This window comes from Cavia porcellus, unplaced genomic scaffold (genome assembly GCF_034190915.1).
Source record: "Cavia porcellus strain 051 isolate PalLab524CR breed Dunkin Hartley unplaced genomic scaffold, mCavPor4.1 scaffold_4, whole genome shotgun sequence".
In the NCBI taxonomy this organism is placed as follows: domain Eukaryota; kingdom Metazoa; phylum Chordata; class Mammalia; order Rodentia; family Caviidae; genus Cavia; species Cavia porcellus.
This window is the reverse complement of record NW_026947487.1, coordinates 2,070,438-2,092,294: the sequence shown is the minus strand read 5'-3', so window position 1 is coordinate 2,092,294 and position 21,857 is coordinate 2,070,438.

Genomic DNA, 21,857 nt, shown 5'->3' with positions numbered 1-21,857 from the left:
AAGGGTTAAGTTTAGCGTAACATTTAGGCTTAGGGTTAGATTTAGGGTTAATGTTATGTTTAGGGTTAGATTTAGAGGTTAGTTTTATGGTTATGGATAGGGTTAGGGTTACGCTTAGGTTTCAGGTTTGTGTTACATTTAGGGCTGGCTTAGGGTTAGGGTGAGGATTAGAAGTTAATGTTTGTTGTAGTCTTAGGTTTAGCTTTAAGGTTAAGGTTAGGGTTAAGGTGAGGTTTAGGGTTAGGGTTTAGTTGTTAGGGAGATGATTAGGGTTAGGGTTAGCATTAGGGTTACCATTAGATTTAGGGATATTGTTAAGGTTGGAGTTAGTGTAAGGTTAGTTTTGGGTTGGGTTTAGGGTTTGGCTTAACTTTTGGGTTAGGGTTAGGGTTAGGGTTACGTTTCGGTATACGGTAAGTGTTAGGATTTGGTTAGATGATAGGTTACGGTTGGGTTAGAGTTAGTATGAGGGTTAGGGTTAGGGTTAGAGTTAGGTTTAGCATTATTGTTAGGGTAAGTGTTAGGGTTAGGTTTAGGGTTAGATATAGGGTTAGCGTAAATGTTAGGGTTAGGGTTAGGGTTAGGATTAGTGTTAGGGTTAGCGTTAGGATTAGGGTTTGAGGTTAAGGGTTAAGTTTAGGGGTAGCGTTAGGGTTAGTGTTAGAGTGTTAGGCTAGGTTTGGGGATTGAAGTTAGCATTAGGGTAGGATCAGTCTTAGGGTTGTGGTTATAGTTCGAGTTTGGGTTAGGTTTAGGGTTACGAGTAGCCTTTGGATTCAGGTGAGGGTTTGGGTTAGGGTTAGGTTTAGGGTTAGGTTTAGGGGTAGTGTTGAAGCTTAGTTTTAGCATTAGTGTTAGTGTTAGAAGTTAGCTTTAGTGTTATGGTTAGAGTTAGGGTTAGGTTGAGATTTAGGGTTAGAGTTATGGTGAGTGTTAGAAAATAGGTTTGTGTTAGGGTCAGGGTTACGTTTAGGGTTAGACAGGGTTAGTGTTAGGGTTAGGGTTTGATTTGGTGTTAGGGATAGGGTTAGTGTTAGGGTTAGAGTTAGGGTTAGTGTTAGGATTAGGGTTTGGCATGAAGGTTTAGGATTAGGGTTAGGGTTAGTGTTAGGGTTAGGGTTAAAAGGTTAGGGTTAGGGTTAGAGTTTAGGGTTAGTGTTAGCGTTAGGGTTAGGGTTATAATACCGGTTTGGGTTCTGGTTAGGTTTAGGGTTATAGGTTAGGCTTATGGTTAGGGTTAGCTTTAGCGTTAGGGTTATGATTATGTTTAGAGTTAATGGTAAGTGTTAGGGTTAGGGTAAGGTTTAGGGTTAGTTTTAGGGTTTGGGTTTGGGTGAGTGTTAGTGTTAGTGGTATGGGTTAGGGTTAGATTTAGGGATTGGGTTAGAGGTAGGTTTAAGTTTAGGGTTGGTTTTAGGCATAGGGATAGATTTAGCGATAGTGTTAGGGTTAAGGTTAGGGTTTAGTGTTATTCTTAGGGTTAGGGTTAGGAATAGGGTTTGAGGTTAGGGGTTAGGTTTAGGGCTAGCGTTAGGGTTAGTGTTAGAGTGTTAGGCTAGGGTTGGGGTTTGAGGTTAGCATTAGGGTAGGATCAGTCTTATGGTTATGGTTAGTGTTCGAGTTTGTGTTAGGTTTAGGGTTATCGTTAGTCTTTGGATTAAGGTTAGGTTTAGGGTTAGGGTTAGGGTTAGGGTTATGGGTAGTGTTGAAACGTAGGTTTAGCATTAGTGTTAGTGTTAGAAGTTAGCTTTAGTGTTATGGTTAGTGTTAGGGTTAGGTTGAGATTTAGGCTTAGGGTTAGGGTGAGTGTTACGGTCAGAGTTACGTTTAGGGTTAGACAGGGTTAGGGTTAGGGTTAGGGTTTGGATTGGTGTTAGGGATAGGGTTAGTGTTAGGATTAGAGTTAGGGTTAGTGTTAGGATTAGGGTTTGGCGTGAAGGTTTAGGATTAGGGTTAGGGTTAGGGTTAAAAGGTTAGGGTTAGGGTTAGAGTTTAGGGTTAGTGTTAGCGTTAGGGTTAGGGATATAGTTACGGTTTGGGTTCTGGTTAGGTTTAAGGTTATAGGTTAGGCTTATGGTTAGGGTTAGGTTTAGGGTTAGGTTTACGTTTAGTGTTAGAGTTAATGGTAAGTGTTTGGGTTAGGGTAAGGGTTAGGGTTAGTGTTAGGATTTGGGTTTGAGTTAGGGTTAGTGTTAGCTGTATGGGTTAGGGTTACTGTTAGGGATTAGGTTTAGAGGTAGGTTTAGATTTAGGGTTGTGTTTAGGCATAGGGATAGTTTTAATTATAGTGTTAGGGTTAAGGTTAGGGTTTAGTGTTATTGTTAGGGTTAGGGTTAGGTTTAGGGTTAGGGTTGGATGTTAGTGATAGGTTTAGGGTTAGGGTTAATGTTAGGGTTACGGTTCGAGTTTAGTGCTAGGGTTACCGTTAGGGTTAGGCTTACGGTTATGGTTAAGGTTATGGTTTGAAGTTTGCGTTAAATTAGTGTTAGGATTAGGTAAAGTGTTCTGGTAAGCATTAGCGTTAGGCTTAGAGGTTAGGGTTAGTGTTAGGGTTAGGGTTGAAGCTATGGTTTAGATTTAGGTTCAGGGTTAGAAGTTAGCTTTAGCGTTATGTTTAGGGTTAGGGTTAGGTTGAGTTTTATGGTTAGGGTTAGAGTAAGGGTTCGAAGTTAGGTTTATGTTACTGTTAGGTTTAGGTTCAGGTTTAGGGTTAGGGTTAGAGGTTAGGTTTAGGGATATGTTTAGGATTAGGGTTAGGGTAAGAGATTAGGGTTGAGGTTAGAGTTAGGGTCAAGGTTAGGGTTAAGTTTAGTGTAACATTTAGGCTTAGGGTTAGATTTAGGGTTAGTGTTAGGGTTAGGGTTAGATTTAGAGTTTAATATTATGGTTATGGATAGGGATAGGGTTACACTTAGGTTTCAGGTTATTGTTACATTTAGGGCTGTCTTCGTTTTAGGGTGAGGATTAGAAGTCAATGTTTTTTGTAGTCTTAGGGTTAGGGTTAAGGTTAAGGTTAGGTTTAGGGTTAGGGTGAGGTTTAGGTTTAGGGGTTAGATGTTAGGGAGATGATTAGGGTTAGGGTTAGGGTTACGATTAGTTTTAGGGATATTCTTAAGGTTGGAGTTAGTGTTAGGGTAGTTTTGGGTTGGGTTTAGGGTTAGGGTTAGCTTTAGGGTTAGGGTTAGGGTTACATTTCGGTAAAGGGTAAGGGTTAGGATTAGGGTTAGATGATAGGTTACGGTTAGGTTTAGGGTTAGTGTGAGGGTTAGGGTTAGGGTTATAGTTAGGTTTAGCGTTAGGGTTAGGGTTAGAGTTAGGGTTAGGGTTAGGGTTAGATTTAGGGTTAGGGTAAAGGTTAGCGTTAGGGTTAGTGTTAGGGTTAGGATTGGGATTAGGGTTAGGGTTAGTGTTAGGGTTAGGATTAGTGTTTGAGGTTAGGTGTTAGGTTTAGGGCTAGCGTTAGGTTAAGTGTTAGAGTGTTAGGCTAGGGTTGGGGTTTGAGGTTTGCATTAGGGTACAATCAGTCTTAGGGTTATGGTTAGTGTTCGGGTTTGGTTTAGGGTTAGGGTTATGGTTAGCCTTTGTATTCAGGTGAGGGTTAGGGTTAGGGTTAGTGTTAGGGTTAGGGATAGATTTAGGGGTAGTGTTGAAGCTTATGTTTAGCATTAGTGTTAGTGTTAGAAGTTAGCTTTATTGTTATGGTTAGATTTAGGGTTAGGTTGAAATTTAGGGTTAGGGTTAGGGTGAGTATTAGAAAATAGGTTTGTGTTAGGGTCAGGGTTACGTTTAGGGTTAGACAGGGTTAGTGTTAGGGTTAGGGTTTGGATTGGTGTTAGGGATAGGGTTAGTGTCAGGGTTAGATTTAGGGTTAGTGTTAGGATTAGGGTTTGGCATGAAGGTTTAGGATTACGGTTAGGGTTTGGGTTAGGGTTAGGGTTAAAAGGTTAGGGTTAGGGTTAGTGTTTAGGGTTAGTGTTAGCGTTAGGGTTAGAATTATAGTTACGGTTTGGGTTCTGGTTATGTTTAGGGTTATAGGTTAGGCTTATGGTTAGGGATAGGTTTAGGGTTAGGGTTACTTTTATGGTTAGAGTTAATGGTAAGTGTTAAGGTTAGGGTAAGGGTTAGGGTTAGTGTTAGGATTTGGGTTTAGGTGAGGGTTAGGGTTAGCGGTATGTGTTAGGGTTATTGTTAGTGATTATGTTTAGAGGTAGGTTTAGGTTTAGGCTTTGGTTTAGGCATAGGCATACATTTAGGGATAGTGTTAGGGTTAAGGTTATGGTTTAGTGTTATTGTTAGGGTTAGGGTTTGGATTAGGGTTGGAGGTTAGGGATAGATTTAGGGTTAGTGTTAGTGTTAGGGTTACAGTTCGAGTTTAGTGGTAGGGTTATCATTGGGGTTAGGCTTACGGTTAGGGTCAAGGTTATGGTTAGAAGTTAGCGTTAAATTAGGTTTAGGTTTAGGTATAGTGTTCTGGAGAGGGTTAGGGTTAGGCTTAGAGGTTTGGGTTAGTGTTAGGGTTAGGGTTAGGATTAGGGTTTGAGGTTAAGGGTTAGGTTTAGGGCTATCGTTAGGGTTACTGTTAGAGTGTTAGGCTAGGGTTGGGGTCTGAGGTTAGCATTAGGGTAGGATCAGTCTTAGGGTTATGGTTAGTGTTCGGGTTTGGGTTAGGGATAGGGTTATGGTTAGCCTTTGGGTTCAGGTGAGGGTTAGGGTTAGGGTTAAGGTTACTCTTAGGGTTAGGTTTAGGGTAGGGTTGAAGCTTAGGTTTAGCTTTAGGGTTAGTGTTAGAAGTTAGCTTTAGTGTTATCGTTAGAGTTAGGGTTAGGGTTAGGGTGAATGTTAGAAAATAGGTTTGTGTAAGGTCAGGGTTACTTTTTCGGTTAGACAGAGTTAGGTTTAGGGTTAGGGTTTGGATTGGTGTTAGGGATAGGGTTAGTGTTAGGCTTAGAGTTAGGGTTAGTGTTTGGATTTGGTTTTGGCTTGAAGGTTTATATGATTAGGTTTAGCTGTATGAGTTAGGGTTAGTGTTAGGGACTAGGTTTAGAGGTAGGTTTCGGTTTAGTTTTGGGTTTAGGCATAGGGATAAATTTAGGGATAGTGTTAGGTTAAGGTTATGATTTAGTGTTATTTTTCGGGTTAGGGTTAGGGTTATAGTTAGTGTTGGAGGTTAGGGATAGACTTAGGGATAGGGTTAGTATTAGGGTTATGGTTCGAGTTTAGTGCTAGGGTTAGCGTTAGGGTTAGGCTTACGGTTTGGGTTAAGGTTATGGTTAGAAGTTAGCGTTAAATAAGGGTTAGTATTAGGTATAGGATTCTGGTTAGGGTTAGAGTTAGTCTTAGAAGTTAGGGTTAGTGTTAGGGTTAGGGTTGAAGCTAAGGTTTAGATTTAGGTTTAGGATTAGAAGTTAGCTTTAGCATTTTGTTTAGTGTTAGTGTTAGGTTGAGTTTTACGGTTGGGGTTAGGGTAAGTGTTCAAAGTTAGGTTTGTGTTACTGTTAGGTTTAGGTTCAGGTTTAGGGTTAGGGTTAGAGGTTAGTTTTAGGGTTAGGTTTAGGGTTAGGGTTAGGGTTAGAGATTAGGGTTAAGGTTAGAGTTAGGGTCAGGGTTAGGGTTAAGTTTAGTGTAACATTTAGGCTTAGGGTTAGATTTAGGGTTAGTGTTAAGAGTTAGGGTTTGATTTAGAGGTTAATGTTATGGTTATGGTTAGGGTTAGAGTTTCGCTTAGGTTTCAGGTTAGTGTTACATTTAGGGCTGGCTTAGGGTTAAGGTGAGGATTAGAAGTTAATGTTTGTTGTAGTCTTAGGTTTAGGGTTAAGGTTAAGGTTAGGGTTAGGTTTAGGGTGAGGTTTAGGTTTAGGGGTTAGTTGTTAGGGAGATGATTAGGGTTAGGGTTAGGGTTACGATTAATTTTAGGGATATTGTTAAGGGTTAGTGTTAGTGTTAGGGTTAGGGTTAGGATTAGGGTTTGAGGTTAGGGGTTATGTTTAGAGCTAGCGTTAGGGTTAGTGTTAGAGTGTTAGGCTCGGGTTGGGGTTTGAAGTTATCATTAGGGTAGAATCAGTCTTAAGGTTATTGTTAGAGTTCGGGTTTGGGTTAGGTTTAGGGTTATGGGTAGCCTTTGGATTTAGGTGAGGGTTTGAGTTAGGGTTAGGGTTTGGTTTAGGGTTAGGTTTTAGGGGTAGTGTTGAAGCTTAGGTTTAGCATTAGTGTTAGTGTTAGAAGTTAACTTTAGTGTTATCGTTAGAGTTAGGGTTAAGTTGAGATTTAGGGTTAGGGTTATGGTGAGTGTTAGAAAATAAGTTTGTGTTAGGGTCAGGGTTACGTTTAGGGTTAGACAGGGTTAGTGTTAGGGTTAGGGTTTGAATTGGTGTTAGGGATAGGGTTAGTGTGAGGGTTAGAGTTAGGGTTATTGTTAGGATAAGGGTTTGGCGTAAAGGTTTAGGATTATGGTTAGGGTTAGTGTTAGGGTTAGGGTTAAAAGGTTAGGGTTAGGTTTAGTGTTTAGGGTTAGTGTTAGCGTTAGGGTTAGTGTTATTGTTAAGGTTTGGGTTCTTGTTAGGTTTAGGGTTATAGGTTAGGCTTATGGTTAGGTTTAGGTTTACGGTTAGGGTTACGTTTATGTTTAGAGTTAATGGTAAGTGTTAGGGTTATGGTAAGGGTTAGGGTTAGTTTTAGGATTTGGGTTTGGGTGAGGGTTAGCTTTAGCGGTATGTGTTAGGGTTAGTGTTAGGGATTAGGTTTAGTGGTAGGTTTAGGTTTAGGGTTGGTTTTAGGCATAGGGATAGATTTAGGGATAGTGTTCGGTTAAGGTTAGGATTTAGTGTTATTGTTAGAGTTAGTGTTAGGGTTACAGTTAGTGTTGGAGGTTAGGGATAGAATTAGGGTTAGGGTAATTGTTAGGGTTATGGTTCAAGTTTAGTGCTAGGGTTAGCGTTAGGGTTAGGCTTACGGTTAGGGTTAAGGCTATGGTTAGAAGTTAGCGTTAAATTAGTGTTAGTATTAGGTATAGGGTTCTGGTTAGGGTTAGGTTTAGGCTTAGAGGTTAGGGTTAGTGTTAGGGTTAGGGTTGAAGCTAACGTTTAGATTTAGGTTTAGGGTTAGAAGTTAGCTTTAGCGTTATGTTTAGGGTTAGTGTTAGGTTGAGTTTTATGGTTAGGGTTAGGTTAAGGATTCGAAGTTAGGTTTGTGTTACTGTTAGGTTTAGGTTCAGGTTTAGGGTTAGGGTTAGAGGTTAGGGTTAGGGTTAGGTTTAGGGTTACGTTTAGGGTTAGAGATTAGGGTTAACGTTAGAGTTAGCATGAGGGTTAGGGTTAAGTTTACTGTAACATTTAGCCTTAGGGTTAGATTTAGTGTTAGTGTTAGGGTTACGGTTCGGTTTAGAGTTCAGTGTTATGGTTATGGGTAGGGTTAGAGTTATGCTTAGGTTTCAGGTTAGTGTTAGATTTAGGGCTGGCTTAGGGTTAGGGTGAGGATTAGAAGTTAATGTTTGTTGTAGTCTTAGGGTTAGGGTCAAGGTTAAGGTTAGGGTTAGGGTTAGGGTGAGGTTTATGTTTAGGGGTTAGTTGTTAGGGAGATGAATAGGGTTAGGATTAGGGTTACGATTAGTTTTAGGGATATTGTTAAGGGTTAGTGTTAATGTTAGGGTTAGGGTTAGGATTAGGGTTTGAGGTTAGGGGTTAGGTTTAGGGCTAGCGTTAGGGTTAGTGTTAGAGTGTTAGGCTAGGGTTGGGGTTTGAGGTTAGCATTAGGGTAGGATCAGTCTTGTAGTTATGGTTAGTGTTTGGGTTTTGGTTAGGGATAGGGTTATGTTTAGCCTTTGGATTCAGGTGAGGGTTAGTGTTAGAGTAGGGTTAGGGTTAGGTTTAGGGGTAGGGTTAAAGCTTAGGTTTAGCATTAAGGTTAGTGTTAAAAGTTAGCTTTAGTGTTATGGTTAGAGTTAGTGTTAGGTTGAGATTTACGGTTAGGGTTAGGGTGAGTGTTAGAAAATTTTGTTTGTGTTAGGGTCACGGTTACTTTTACGGTTAGACAGGGTTAGGGTTAGGGTTAGGGTTTGGATTGGTGTTAGGGATAGGGTAAGTGTTAGGTTTAGATTTAGGGTTAGTGTTAGGATTAGGGTTTGGCGTGAAGGTAAAGGATTAGGGTTAGGGTTAGGGTTAGGGTTAGGGTTAAAAGGTTAGGGTTAGGGTTAGCGTTTAGGGTTATCTTTAGCATTACGGTTAGTGTTATAGTTACGGTTTGGGTTCTTGTTAGTTTTAGGGTTATATGTTAGGCTTATGGTTAGGGTTAGGTTTAGGTTTAGGGTTATGTTTATGGTTAGAGTTAATGGTAAGTGTTAGGGTTAGGGTAAGGGTTACGGTTAGTGTTAGGATTTGGGTTTAGGTGAGGGTTAGGGTTAGGGGCATTTGTTAGGGTTAGTGTTAGGGATTATGTTTAGAGTTAGGTTTAGGTTTAGGGTTGGCTTTAGGCATAGGGATAGATTTAGGGATAGTGTTATGGTTAAGGTTAGTGTTTAGTGTTATTGTTAGGGTTAGGGTTATTGTTAGGGTTAGGGTTGGAAGTTACGGATAGATTTAGGGTTAGGGTTAGTTTTAGGGTTACAGTTCGAGTTTAGTGCTAGGGTTAGCGTTAGGTTTAGGCTTACACTTAGGGTTAAGGTTATGGTTAGAAGTTAGCGTTAAATTAGGTTTAGGATTAGGTATAGCGTTCTGGTTAGGGTTAGGGTTAGGCTTAGAGGTTAGGGTTAGTGTTAGTGTTATGGTTGAAGCTAAGGATTTAGATTTTGGTTCAGGGTTAGAAGTTAGCTTTAGTGTTATGTTTAGGGGTAGCGTTAGGTTGAGTTTTACGGTTAGGGTGAGGGTAAGGGTTCGAAGTTAGGTTTGTATTACTGTTAGGTTTAGGTTCAGGTTTAGGGTAAGTGTTAGAGGTTAGCTTTTGGGTTAGGTTTAGCGTTAGGGTTTGGGTTAGAGATTAGGGTTAAGGTTAGAGTTAGGGTCAGGGTTAGGGTTAAGTTTAGTGTAACATTTAGGGTTAGGGTTAGATTTAGGGTTAGTGTTAGGTTTAGGGTTAGATTTAGAGGATAGTGTTATGGTTATGGATAGGGTTAGGGTTACGCTTAGGTTTCAGTTTAGTGTTACATTTAGGGCTGGCTTTGGGTTAGGGTGAGGATTACAAGTTAATGTTTGTTGTAGTCTTAGGGTTAGGGTTAAAGTTAAGGTTAGGGTTAGGGTTATGGTGAGGTTTAGGGTTAGAGTTTAGTTGTTAGGGAGATGATTAGGGTTTGGGTTAGGTTTACGATTAATTTTAGGGATATTGTTAAGGTTGGAGTTAGTATTAGGGTTAGTTTAGGGTTGGGTTTAGGGTTAGGGTTAGCTTTAGGGTTAGGGTTAGGGTTACGTTTCGGTATAGGGTAAGGGTTAGCATTAGGGTTAGATGATAGGTTATGGTTAGGCTTAGGGTTAGTATGAGGGTTAGGGTTAGGGTTAGAGTTCGGTTTAGCGTTAGGGTTAGGGTTAGAGTTAGGGTTAGGGTTAGGGTAAAGGTTATCGTTACGGTTAGGGTTAGGGTTACATTGGGATTAGGTTTAGGGTTAGTGTTAGGGTTAGGGTTAGGATTAGTGTTTGAGGTTAGGGGTTAGGTTTAGGGCTAGCCTTAGGGTTAGTGTTAGAGTGTTAGGCTAGGGTTGGGGTTTGAGGTTAGCATTAGGGTAGGATCAGTCTTAGGGGTTATGGTTAGTGTTCGAGTTTGGGTTAGGGTTAGGGTTATGGTTAGCCTTTGGATTCAGGTGAGGGTTAGGGTTAGGGTTAGTGTTATGTTTATTGTTAGGGTTAGGTTTATGGGTAGGGTAAAGGTTAGGGTTAGTGTTAGGGTTAGGGCTAGGATTTGGCTAGGTTTAGGGTTAGTGTTAGTGTTAGGGTTAGGATTAGGATTTGAGTTTAGGGGTTAGGTTTAGGGCTAGTGTTAGGGTTTGTGTTAGAGTGTTAGGCTAGGGTTGGGGTTTGAGTTTAGCATTAGGGTAGGATCAGTCTTAGGGTTATGGTTAGTGTTTGGGTTTGGGTTAGGGTTAAGGTTATGGTTAGCCTTTGGATTCAGGTGAGTGTTAGGGTTAGGGTTAGTGTTAGGGTTAGGTTTAGGGTTACTTTTAGCGTTAGTGTTAGGTTTAGGGGTAGTGTTGAAGCTTAGGTTTAGCGATAGTGTTAGGATTACTGTTTGGCGTTAAGGTTTAGGATTAGGGTTAGTGTTAGGGTTAGGGTTGAAAGGTTAGGGTTAGGGTTAGAGTTTAGGGTTAGTGTTAGCGTTAGGGTTAGTGTTATAGTTATGGTTTGGGTTCTTGTTAGGTTTTGGGTTATAGGTTAGGCTTATGGTTAGGGTTAGGTTTAGGGTTAGGGTTACGTTTATGGTTAGAGTTAATGGTAAGTGTTAGGGTTAGGGTTAGTTTTAGTGTTTGGGTTTGGGTGATGTTTAGGGTTAGCGGTATGGGTTAGTGTTAGTGTTAGGGATTAGGTTTAGAGGTAGTTTTAGGTTTAGGGTTGGGTTTAGGCATAGGGATAGATTTAGGGATAGTGTTAGTGTTAAAATTAGGGTTTAGTGTTATTGTTAGGGTTAGGTTTCGAGTTGGGTTTAGGGTTGGAGGTTAGGGATAGAATTAGGGCTAGAGTTAGTGTTATTGTTACGGTTCGAATTTAGTGCTAGGGTTAGCGTTAGGGTTAGGCTTACGGTTAGGGTTAATGTTATGGTTAGAAGTTAGCGTTAAATTAAGGTTAGTATTAGGTAAAGGGTTCTTGTTAGGGTTAGGCTTATAGGTTAGGGTTAGTGATAGGGTTAGGGTTGAAGCTAAGTTTTCGATTTAGGTTTAGGGTTAGAAGTTAGCTTTAGCGTTATGTTTAGGGTTAGGGTTAGGTTGCGTTTTACGGTTAGGGTTAGGTAAGGGTTAAAAGTTAGGTTTGTGTTACTGTGAGGTTTAGGTTCAGGTTTAGGGTAAGGGTTAGAGGTTAGGTTTAGGGTTAGGTTTAGGGTTAGGGTTACGGTTAGAGATTAGGATTAAGGTTAGAATTAGGGTCAGAGTTAGGGTTAAGTTTAGTGTAATATTTAGGCTTAGGGTTATATTTATGGTTGGTGTTCTTGTTAGGGTTAGATTTAGAGGTTATGGTTATGGTTATGTTTAGGGTTATGGTTACGCTTATGTTTCAGGTTAGTGTTAGATTTAGGGCTGGCTTAGGGTTAGGGTGAAGATTAGAAATTAAAGTTTGGTGAAGACTTAGGGTTAGAGTTAAGGTTAGGGTTAGAGTTAGGGTTAGGTTTAGGGTAAGGTGTTAGTTGTTAGGGAGATGATTAGGGTTAGGGTTAGGGTTACGATTAGTTTTAGGGATATTGTTAAGGTTGGAGTTAGTGTTAGTGTTAGTTTTGTGTTGGGTTTGGGTTAGGGTTAGCTTTAGGGTTAGGGTTTGGGTTACGTTTCGGTATAGGTTAATGGTTAGGATTAGGGTTAGATGATAGGTTACAGTTAGGCTTAGGGTTAGTGTGAGGATTAGGGTTAGGCTTAGGGTTAGGTTTAGGGTTAGATTTAGGGTTTATCGTTAGGGCTAGGGTAAAGGTTAGGTTTAGGCTTAGTGTTAATGTTAGGGTTCGGGTTAGTGTTAGGGTTAGGGTTGGTGTTAGTTTTAGAGTTAGTGTTAGAGTTACCGTTAAGTTTTAGGTTAAGGTTATGGTTATGATTAGGATTAGGGGTTAGGTGTTAGGGATAGTTTAGTGTTAGGATTAGGGTTAGCGTTAGGTTATGGTTAGGTTTAGAGTTAGGGTTAGAGTTATGGTTTGAATTAGTGTTTGTCATTAGGGCTGTGGTTAGTTTTAGGTTTAGCGTTAGGGTTAAAAGTTAAATTTAGCATTCGGGTTTTGTTTAGGCTTAGGTTTAGCTTTAGGGTTAGGATTCGGGTTAGGTTTAGTGTTAGGGTTAGTTTTATGGCTAGGGGTCGGTTATCGTTAGAGGTTCGCGTTAGATTTAGGGTTAGGGTTATGGTTAGGGTTAGGGTTATAGTTAGAGTTAGGCTTACGGCTAGCGTTAGGGTTAGTGTTAGAGTTAGTTTTGGACAGGGTTATTTTTCTGGTTAGGGTTAGGATTTGGATTAGGGTTAGGTTTAGTGTTAGGGTTAGGGTTTGAATTAGGGTTTGACGTTAGGGTTTAGGTCTAAGGCTAGCGTTAGGGTTAGTTTTAGTGTGTTAGGCTTAGGGTTAGGGTTGGGGTTTGAGGTTAGCATTAGGGCTACAATTAGGCAAACGGTTATGGTTAGTGTTTGGGTTAGGGTTAGGGTTACGGTTATGGTTAGCTTTGGATTCGAGTGAGGGTTAGGTTTAGAGGTTAGGCTTATGGTTAATGTTAGGGTTGGAGTTAGCGTTGGAGTTAGAGTTTAGGCTTAGTGTTAGGGTTAGAGTAAGGGTTAGTGTTAGTGTTAGTATGAGGGTTAGGGTTTACAGTTAGGCTTAGGTTTAGCATTAGGGTTGTTTTAGTGATAGGTTTAGGGTTAGGAATAGTGTCAGGGTTAGGTTTTGGATTTAGTGTTAGCGTTCGGGTTATGATTCGTCTTAGGTTTAGGTTTAGAGTTTAGGATTAGTGTTGGAGTTTAGGGTTATGGTTAGGGTTAGGGTTCAGTTTAGGGTTATGGTTAGCATTAGTGTTAGAGTTAGGGTTCAGGTTAGGGTTACGGTTACAGTTAGGGATAGTGTTGAAGCTTAGGTTTAGCATTAGTGTTAGTGTTAGAAGTTAGCATTAGTGTTATGTTTAGAGTTAGGGTTAGGTTGAGATTTAGGGTTAGTGTTAGCGTGAGTGTTAGAAAATAGGTTTGTGTTAGGGTCAGCGTTAGGGTTAGGGTTAAAGGTTAGGCTTATGGTTAAGGTTACGTTTGGGGTTAGCGTTGGAGTTAGAGTTTAGGGTTAGTGTTAGGGTTAGAGTAAGGGTTAGTGTTAGTGTTAGTGTTAGTGTGAGGGTTAGGGTTAGGATTAGGGTTAGGGTTTACAGTTAGGCTTAGGTTTAGCATTAGGGTTGTTTTTAGTGATAGGTTTAGGGTTAGGGATAGTGTCAGGGTTAGGTTTTCGGTTTAGTGTTAGGGTTAGGGTTATGATTAGTCTTAGGTTTAGGTTTAGAGTTTAGGATTAGGGTTAGAGTTTTCGATTATGGTTAGGGTTAGTGTTCAGTTTAAGGTTATGGTTAGCATTAGTGTTAGAGTTAGGGTTAAGGTTAGGGTTACGGTTACGTTTAGGGGTAGTGTTGGAGCTTAGGTTTAGCGTTAGTGTTAGGGTTCGAAGTTAGATTTAGTGTTATGGTTAGAGTTAGGGTTCGGTTGAGATTTAGGGTTAGGGTTAGGGTGAGTGTTAGAAAATAGGTTTGTGTTAGGGTCAGGGTTAGAGTTAGGGTTAGCGTTAGGGTTTGGATTGGTGTTAGGGATAGGTTTAGTGTTAGGGTTAGAGTTAGGGTTAGTGTTAGGATTAGGGTTTGGAATGATGGTTTAGGATTAGGGTTATGGTTAGGCTTAGGGTTAGGGATAGAGTTCGGGTTAGGTTTAGGGTTAGATTTAGGGTTAGTTTTAGGGTTAGGGTAAAGGTTAGGTTTAGGCTTAGTGTTAATGTTAGGGTTCGGGTTAGTGTTAGGGTTAGGGTTAGTGTTAGTTTTAGAGTTAGTGTTAGAGTTAGCGTTACGTTTAGGGTAAAGTTTATGGTTATGATTAGGGTTAGTGGTTAGGTGTTCGGGATAGTTTAGGGTTAGGTTTAGGGTTTGCGTTAGGTTATGGATAGGGTTAGAGTTAGGGTTAGGGTTAGGGTTTGAATTAGGGTTTGTCATTAGGGTTGTGGTTAGGGTTAGGTTTAGGGTTAGGGTTAAAAGTTAAGTTTAGCTTATGGTGAGGTTTAGGCTTAGGTTTACCTTTAGGGTTAGGGTTAGGGTTAGGCCTACCGTTCGAAGTTAAGTTTGGGTTAGCTTTATTTTTAGGGTTAGGTTTAGGGTTAGGATTCAGTTTAGAGAGGGTTAGGGTTAGGCTTATGGTAGAATTTGAGTTAGAGTTTAGGGTAGGTGTTAGGTTTAGGGTAAGGGTTAGGTGTAGGGTTAGGGTTACGGTCAAGGGTAGGGTGAGGGTTAGAGTTACGGTTAGAGTTATGGGTTAGGGTTTGATTTTGGGTAAGGTTTAGTGTAAGGGTGAAGGTGAGGTTTAGGGTTTATGGTTAGTGTTAGTGTTGGTATAGTGTTAGGTTAGAGGGTTTCGTTTAGGGATAGAGTTAGGCTTAGAGTTAGGGTTAGGGTTAGGGTTAGAGGTTAGGGTAAGGGTTAGTGTTAGAGGTTACTGTTAGGGTTACGGTTAGGGTTAGGGTTAGAATTTGGGTTTAGTGTTAGTGTTAGGGTTAGGGTTAGTTTTAGGGTTAAGGTTATGGTTAGGTATGGTGTTAGCGTTAGTGTTAGTATTAAGGGTTTCGGTTAGGTTTAGGGTTAGGGTTACTTTTAGGCTTAGCATTAAGATGAGGGTTAGTGTTAGGCTTAGGGTTAGGGTTTAGGGTTAGGGTTAGGTTAGGGTTAGGGTTAGGGTTAAGGTTAGGTTTACGGCTAGGGGTCGGTTATCGTTAGAGGTTCGCGTTAGATTTAGGGCTAGGTTTAGTGTTAGGGTTAGGGTTAGGTTTAGGTTTAGAGTTAGGGTTACTCCTAGGGTTAGCGTTAGTGTTAGGGTTAGGTTTGGACAGGGTTACGCTTATGGTTAGGGTTAGGATTGGGATTAAGGTTAGGGTTAGTGTTAGGGTTAGGGTTAAAATTAGGGTTTGAAATTAGGGTTTAGTTCATGGTCTAGCGTTAGGGTTAGTGTTAGAGTGTTAGGGTTAGTGTTAGGGTTGGGGTTTGAGGTTAGCATTAGGGCTAGTATGAGGCTTAGGGTTATGGTTAGTGTTCGGGTTAGGGTTAGGGTTATAGTTAGCCTTTGGATTCGGGTGAGGGTTAGGGTTAGAGGTTAGGCTTATGGTTAAAGTTAGTGTTGGAGTTACGGTTGGAGTTAGAGTTTCGGGTTAGTGTTAAGGTTAGAGTAAGTGTGAGTGTTAGTGTTAGTGTGAGGGTTAGGGTTAGGATTAGGGTTAGGGTTTACAGTTAGGCTTAGGTTTAGCATTAGGGTTGTTTTTAGTGATAGGTTTAGGGTTAGCGATTGTGTCAGGGTTAGGTTTTGTGATTAGTGTTAGGGTTAGGGTTATGATTAGTGTTAGTGTTAGGTTTAGAGTTTCGGATTAGGGTTAGAGTTTAGGGTTATGGTTAGGGTTAGGATTCGGTTTAGGGTTATGGTAAGCATTAGTGTTAGAGTTAGGGTTACGGTTAGAGTCAGGGTTAGGTTTAGGGGCAGTGTTGAATCTTAGGTTTAGCGTTAGTGTTAGTGTGATAAGTTAGCTTTAGTGTTATGGTTAGAGTTAGGGTTAGGTTGAGATTTAGGATTAGGGTTAGGGTGAGTGTTAGAAAATAAGTTTGTGTTAGGGTCAGGGTTGGGGTTAGGGTTAGACAGGGTTAGGGTTAGGGTTAGGGTTAGGGTTTGGATTGGTGTTAGGGATAGGGCTAGTGTTAGGGTTAGATTTAGTGTTAGTGTTATGATTAGGTTTCGGCGTGAAGGTTTAGGATTAGGGTTAGGGTTAGGGTTAGGGTTAAAAGGTTAGGGTTAGGGTTAAAGTTTAGCATTAGTGTTAGCATTAGGGTTAGGGTTATACTGACGGTTTGGCTTCTTGTTAGGTTAAGTGTTATAGGTTGGGCTTATGGTTAGGGTTAGGTTTAGGGTTAGGGTTACGTTTAGGGTTAGAGTTAATGGTAAGTGTTAGGGTTAGGGTTAGTGTTAGGGTTTGGGTTTGGATGAGGTTTAGGGTTATTGTTATGGGTTAGGGTTAGTGTTAGGGATTAGGTTTAGAGGTAGTTTTAGGTTTAGTGTTGGTTTAGGCATAGGGATAGATTTAGGGATAGTGTTAAAGTTAAGGTTAGGTTTTAGTGTTATTGTTAGGGTTAGGGTTATGGTTAGGGTTACGATTGGACGTTAGGGATAGATTTAGGGTTAGTGTTAGTGTTAGGGTTACGGTTCGAGTTTAGTGCTAGGGTTAGTGTTAGAGTTAGGCTTACGGTTAGGGTTAAGGTTTTGGTTAGAAGTTAGCATTAAATTAGCGTTAGGATTAGGTATAGGATTCTGTTTAGGGTTAGGGTTAGGCTCAGAGGTTAGGGTTAGTGTTAGTGTTAGGGTTGAAGCTAAGGTTTAGATTTAGGTTCAGGGTTAGAAGTTAGGGTTAGAGTTAGGGTTAGCGTTAGGGTTAATTTGATTTTTACTGTTAGGGTTAGGGTAAGGGTTACAAGCTGGGTTTGTGTTACTGTTAGGTTTAGGTTCAGGTTTAGGGTTAGGGTTAGAGGTTAGGCTTAGGTTTAGGTTTAGCGTTAGAGTTACGGTTAGAGATTAGGGTTAAGGTTAGAGTTAGGGTCAGGGTTAGGGTTAAGTTTAGTGTAACATTTAGGCTTAGGGTTAGATTTAGGGTTAGTGTTAGGGTTAGGGTTAGATTTAGAGGTTAGTGTTATGGTTATGAATAGGGTTAGGTTACGCTTAGGTTTCACGTTAGTGTTAGATTTAGGGCTGGTTTAGGGTTAGGGTGAGGATTAGAAGTTAATGTTTGTTGTAGTCTTACGGTTAGGGTTAAAGTTAAGGTTAGGGTTAGGGTTAGGGTGAAGTTTAGGTTTAGGGGTTAGTTGTTAGGGAGATGATTATGGTTAGGGTCAGGGTTATGATTAGTTTTAGGGATATTGTTAAGGTTGGAGTTAGTGTTAGGTCTAGTTTTGGGTTGGGTTTAGGGTTAGGGTTAGCTTTAGGTTTAGGGTTAGGGATACGTTTCGGTATAGGGTAAGGGATGGGATTAGGGTTAGATGATAGTTTACGGTTAGGGTTAGTGTTAGTGTGAGTGTTAGGGTTAGGGTAACAGTTAGGTTTAGCGTTAGGGTTAGGGTTAGAGTTAGGGTTAGGTTTAGTGTTAGATTTAGGGTTAGGGTAAAGGTTTGGTTTAGGGTTAGGGTTAGGTTTAGGATTGGGATTAGGATTAGGGTTAGTGTAAGGTTTAGGGTTAGGATTAGGGTTTGAGGTTAGGGGTTAGGTTTAGGGCTAGAGTGAGGGTTAGTGTTAGAGTGTTAGGCTAGGGTTGGGGTTTGAGGTTAGTATTAGTGTAGGATCATTCTTAAGGTTGTGGTTAGTGTTCGGGTTTGGCTTAGGGTTAGGGTTATGGTTAGCCTTTGGATTCAGGTGAGGGTTAGGTTTAGGGTTAGGTTTAGGTTTAGGGTTAGGGTTAGGGTTAGGTTTATGGGTAGTGTTGAAACTTAGGGCTAGGGTTAGGGTTAGGGTTAGGGTTTACAGTTAGGCTTAGGTTTAGCATTAGGGTTGTTTTTAGTGATAGGTTTAGGGTTAAGGATAGTGTCAGTGTTAGATTTTGGATTTAGTCTTAGGGTTAGGGTTATGATTAGTGCTAGGGTTAGGTTTAGAGTTTAGGATTAGGGTGCGTTTAGGGTTATGGTTAATTTTAGGGTTCAGTTTAGGGTTATGGTTAGGATTAGAGTTAGAGTTAGGGTTATGGTTAGGGTTAGGGTTAGGTTTAGGGGTAGTGTTGAAGGTTAGGTTTAGCATTAGTGTTAGTGTTAGAAGTTAGCTTTAGTGTTATGGTTAGAGTTAGGGTTAGTTTGAGATTTAGCGTTAAGTTTAGGGTGAGTGTTAGAAAATAGGTTTGTGTTAGGGTCAGGGTTAGAGTTAGGGTTAGACAGGGTTATGGTTAGCGTTAGGGTTAGGGTTTGGATTGGTGTTAGGGATAGGGTTAGTGTTAGGGTTAGAGTTAGGGTTAGTGTTAGGATTAGGGTTTGGCATGACGGTTTAGGATTAGGCTTAGGGTTAGGGTTAGGGTTAAAAGGTTAGTGTTAGAGTTTAGGGTTAGTCGTAGCGTTAGGGTTAGGGTTATAGTTACGTTTTGGCTTCTTGTTAGGTTTAGGGGTATAGGTTAGGCTTATGGTTAGGGTTAGGTTTAGGGTTAGGGTTACGTTTAGGGTTAGAGTTAATGGTAAGTGTTAGGGTTAGAGTAAGGGATAGTGTTACTGTTAGGGTTTGGGTTTGGGTGAGGGTTAGGTTTAGGGTTAGGGTTAGGGTTAGGGATAGTGTAGTGTTAGGGTAAGGTTTAGCGTTAGATTATGGTTAGGGTTAGAGTTAGGGTTAGAGTTAGGGTTTCAATTAGGGCTTGTCATTAGGGTTGTGGTTAGGGTTAGTTTTAGGTTTAGGATTAGAAGTTAATTTATCTTTAGGGTTAGGTTTAGGCTTAGGTTCAGCTTTAGGGTTAGTGTTAGGTACAGGCTTACTGTTCAAATTTAAGTTTGGATTAGCGTTAGGGTTAGGGCTGGTTTAGGGGTAGGGTTAAGTTTAGAGAGGGTTAGGGTTAGGCTTATGGTAGAATTGGAGTTAGAGGTTACGGTAGGTGTTAGTTTTAGGGTAAGGGTTTGGTGTATTGTTAGGGTTATGGTTAGTGTTAGAGTTAGGATTGAGATTAGGGTTAGGGTTATTGTTAGGGTTAGGGTTTGATGTTAGGGTTTAAGTTTAGGGGTAGCGTTAGGGTTAGTGTTAGAGTGTTATGGTTAGGGTTAGGGTTGTGGTTTGAGGTTAGCATTAGGGCTAGGATTAGGCTTTGGGTTATGGTTAGTGTTCGGGTTAGGGTTAGGGTTATGGTTATGGTTAGCATTTGTATTCGTGTGAGGGTTAGTGTTAGGTTGAGGGTTACGGTTAGGGTTAGGTTTATGGTTAGTCGTTGGATTCGGGTGAGGGTTAGGGTTCGAGGGTAGGCTTATGATTAAGGTTAGGGTTGGAGTTAGGGTTGGAGTTAGTGTTTAGGGTTAGTGTTAGGGTTAGGTTTAGTGTTAGGATTAAGTTTAGAGAGGGTTAGGGTTAGGCATATGGTAGAATTCTAGTTAGAGTTTAGGGTAGGTGTTAGGTTTAGGGTAAGGGTTAGGTGTAGGGTTAGGGTTACGGTTAGGGTTAGGGTTTTGATTGAGATTAGTGTTAGGGTTAGTGTTATGGTTAGGGTTAGGGTTTGGCATTAGGAGTTAGGTTTAGGGCTAGCATTAGGTTTAGTGTTAGAGTGTTATGGTTAGGGTTATGTTTGGGGTTTGAGGTTAGCATTAGGGCTAGGATTAGGCTTTGGGTTATGGTTATTTTTGGGGTTAGGGTTAGGGTTAGGGTTATGGTTAGCGTTTGTTTTCGCGTGAGGGTTAGTGTTAGGGTTAGGGTTAGGTTTAGGGTTAGGGTTATGGTTAGCCTTTGGATTCAGGTGAGGGTTAGGGTTAGGGTTAGTGTAAGGGTTACTGTTAGAGGTTACTGTTAGGGTTACGGTTAGGGTTAGGGTTAGAATTTGGGATTAGGGTTAGAGTTAGGGTTAGGGTTAGTTTTAAGGATAAGGTTAGGGTTAGGTATGGTGTTAGCATGTTAGTGTTTAGGGTTTCGGTTAGGTTTAGGGTTAGGGTTAGTTTTAGGTTTAGCATTAAGTTGAGTGTTAGGGTTAGGGTTAGGAATAGGGGTTAGGGTTAGGTTAGGGTTAGGGTTAGGGTTAGGGTTGGGGTTAGGCTTATGGCTAGGGGTCGGTTATGGTTAGAGGTTCGCGTTAGACATAGGGCTAGTGTTATGGTTAGGGTTAGGGGTAGAGCTATGGTTAGAGTTAGGGTTACAGCTAGGGCTAGGGTTAGTGTTAGGTTTAGGGTTGGACAGAGTTATGGTTAGGATTAGGGTTAGGATTGGGATTAGGGTTATGGTTAGGGTTAGGGTTAACATTAGGGTTTGAAGTTAGGGGTTAGGTTTAGGGGTAGCGTTAGGGTTAGTGTTAGAGTGTTAAGGTTAGGGTTCGGGTGGGGGTTTGAGGTTAGCATTAGGGCTAGGATTAGGCTTAGGGTTATGGTTAGTGTTCGGATTAGGGTTAGTGTTAGGGTTATGGTTAGCCTTTGGATTCGGTTGAGGGTTAGGGTTAGAGGTTAAGCTTATGGTTAAGGTTAGGGTTGGAGGTAGGGTTTGAGTTAGAGTTTAGGGTTAGTGTTAGGGTTAGAGTAAGGGTTAGTGTTAGTGTTATTGTTATGGTTAGGGTTAGGGTTAGTATTAGGTTAAGGGTTTTTAGTTAGGCTTAGGTTTAGTATTAGGCTTGTTTTTAGTGATAGGTTTAGCGTTAGGGATAGTGTCAGGGTTCGGATTTGGGTTTAGTTTTATGGTTAGGGTTATGATTAGTGTTAGGGTTAGGTTTAGAGTTTAGGATTAGGTTTAGACTTTAGTGTTATGGTTAGGGTTAGGGTTCGGTTTAGGGTTATGGTTACCATTAGGCTTAGGGTTAGGGTTAGAGTTAGGTTTAGGGGTAGTGTTGAAGCTTAAGTTTTGCGTTACTGTTAGTGTTAGAAGTTAGCTTTAGTGTTATGGTTAGAGTTAGGGTTAGGTTGAGATTTAGGGTTATGGTTCGGGTCAGTGTTATAAAATAGGTTTGTGTTAGGGTCAGGGTTAGGTTTAGGGTTAGACAGGGTTAGGGTTAGGGTTAGGGTTTGGTTTGGTGTTAGGGATAGGGTTAGTGTTAGGGTTAGAATTAGGGTTAGTTTTAGATTAGGGTTTGGCGTGAAGGTTTAGGATTAGGGTTAGGGTTACGGTGAGGTTTAGGGTTAAATAGTTAGGATTATGGTTAGAGTTTATGGTTAGTGTTAGCATTAGTTTCAGGGTTATAGTTAATGTTTGGGTTCTTATTAGGCTTAGGTTTATAGGTTAGGCCTATGGTTAGGGTTAGGATTAAGGTTAGTGTTACGTTTAGGGTTAGAGTTAATGGTAAGTGTTAGGGTTAGGCTAAGGGTTAGGGTTAGTGTTAGGGTTTGGGTTTGGGTGAGGGTTAGGTTTAGCGGTATGGGTTAGGGTTAGTGTTAGTGATTAGGTTTAGAGTTAGGTTTAGGTTTAGGGTTGGGTTTAGGCACAGCGATAGATTTAGGGATAGTGTTAGGGTTAAGGTTAGGGTTTAGTGTTATTTTAGGGTTAGGGTTAGGGTTAGGGTTAGGGTTAGGGTTGGAGGTTAGGGATAGATTTAGGGTTAGGGTTAGTGTTAGGGTTACGGTTCAAGTGTAGTGGTAGTGTTAGCGTTAGGGTTAGTCTTACGGTTAGGGTTAAGGTTATGGTTAGAAATTAGCGTTAAATTAGTGTAAGGATTAGGTGTAGGGTTCAGGTTAGTGTTAGGGTTAGGCTTAGAGTTTAGGGTTAGTGTTAGGGTTAGGGTTGAAGCTTAAGTTTATATTTAGGTTCAGGGTTAGAAGTTAGCTTTAGCGTTAGGTTTAGGGTTAGTGTAAGGTTGAGTTTTACGGTTAGAGTTAGGGTAAGAAGATAGGTTTGTGTTACTGTTAGCTTTAGTTTGAGGTTTAGGGTTAGGTATAGAGGTTAGGGTTAGGGTTAGGTTTAGGGATAGGATTAGGGTTAAAGTTTAGGTTAAGGATAGAGTTAGGATCAGGGTTAGGGTTAAATTTATTGTAACATTTAGCCTTAGGGTTAGATTTAGGTTTAGTGTTAGGGTTCGGGTTAGATTTAGAGGTTAGTGTTATGGTTATGGTTAGGGTTAGGGTTACGCATAGGTTTTCGGTTAGTGTTAGATTTAGGGCTGGTTTAGGGTTAGGGTGAGGATTAGAAGGTAATGTTTGGTGTAGGCTTAGGGTTAGGGTTAGGATTAAGGTTAGGGTTAGGCTTAGATTTAGGTTTAGGGTTAGGGGTTAGTTTTTAGGGAGATGATTAGGGTTAGAGTTAGGGTTATGATTAGTTTTAGGGATATTGTTAAGGTTGAAGTTAGTGTTAGGGTTAGTT